The sequence below is a fragment of the Bidens hawaiensis genome, unplaced genomic scaffold (assembly GCF_021521415.1).
Source record: "Bidens hawaiensis isolate Kalapana, Puna unplaced genomic scaffold, B.hawaiensis_p1.1 tig00049979_1, whole genome shotgun sequence".
Taxonomy (NCBI): domain Eukaryota; kingdom Viridiplantae; phylum Streptophyta; class Magnoliopsida; order Asterales; family Asteraceae; genus Bidens; species Bidens hawaiensis.
Genome location: NW_027498963.1, coordinates 11,917 through 13,240, shown reverse-complemented (window position 1 = coordinate 13,240; position 1,324 = coordinate 11,917).

Below are 1,324 nucleotides of genomic sequence, written 5' to 3'. Positions count from 1 at the left end.
AGCTGAGGACGAAGAAGAGTAACGATCGAGACGATGATCCCAATGCATCGAAAGGTGCAGGTGGTGAGTTGCCAAGAACTGAACAAGCTCTTGGGACTTCCACATCTCAGGGGGGAGTCAACGGGTGCAACTGGTGGTTCAGGGGGTGATGACGTGGTGGTAGTGGATGATGAGGAGGAGATGTTAAATGATGATGTTATAGGTGATGATGATGTGTTACCGGTGGAAGAGATTGAGAAGATAGGGGCTGAGATTGTGATTAACAGTGAAGTCGAAGAGGGAGAGATTGTGGAGGATAACATTGAGCATGAAATTCCAGTAGTTGAAAAGTCAGGTTTGGGTCAAGATACGGAATGTGATGAGACTGAATGGGAAGAGCAGCCAAGATGGAAAGAAGGCTACGCTCAATGGTTCGTAAAGACAAAGAAACCGGCGGTCCCTACTATGTTCAAGAAAAGTTACAACATCAAAGGGTATGCTGAATCGAAAAAGGGGATTATTTGCTGGTTATATGATGAGCAGTTGAGGCTCTTTGTGATTAAACGTTATGATGGGGTTCAGTATTTCAAGAGATTGTTGAGGTCGTTGAATACTTTACCTGAGTGTGAGGTGAAGGACTTAGCCAAGTTGGGGTTGATAAACAGGAGTGATGACAACATGGCTAGGATTATTGGAAAGATAGTCTGGAAAGAAAGCATAAAGGAGAAAAAGTTCGAGCTGTTGAAACTGCAGAAAGGAAAGCTCGTTGAAGATAAAGACAGAGGAATGAGAGCTGATGGCAAGCCTTGGATGATAATGAAGTATAAGCCGATCCGTTGCTTAAAAGAGGTGCCGATGAAACAAATGCCCAAGGATGTGCTAAAGGATCTGAAATGGTGGTATGTTGATAGTGAAACGGCTGAAGCAGTGATAGAGGATGAGGATGAACAAGAGTTGCTGAGAGTGTATGACCCTATGCACTTGGTGAATTTGTCTCAAGCAGATTTGCTGGTGCTGAACAAGAAAAAGATATTTTATATTCCTGCCTGGAAAGAATAAGCCAAAAAATATCAGAGAGTAGTTTCGGTTTGTGTCAGAGAAGGAGTACATGCTTGAAGATGGGTGACTCGAGTTTTGGGATTACAAGACACGTGATTGAAGATTGAGATATGAAGCTACTGCCAAGGGGGAGTCTGTTGGTGCATGATGTCAGTAGTTCAGTATCTAGTGTCTGTAATCGTGTTAGTTTGATTTGTATTGATGTTTTAATTAACTTGTCTCACAAGTTCGCCTAATATAAGCGAACTTGTGGACAAGTGAAGTTATCAACAACTTCGCCTAGCCT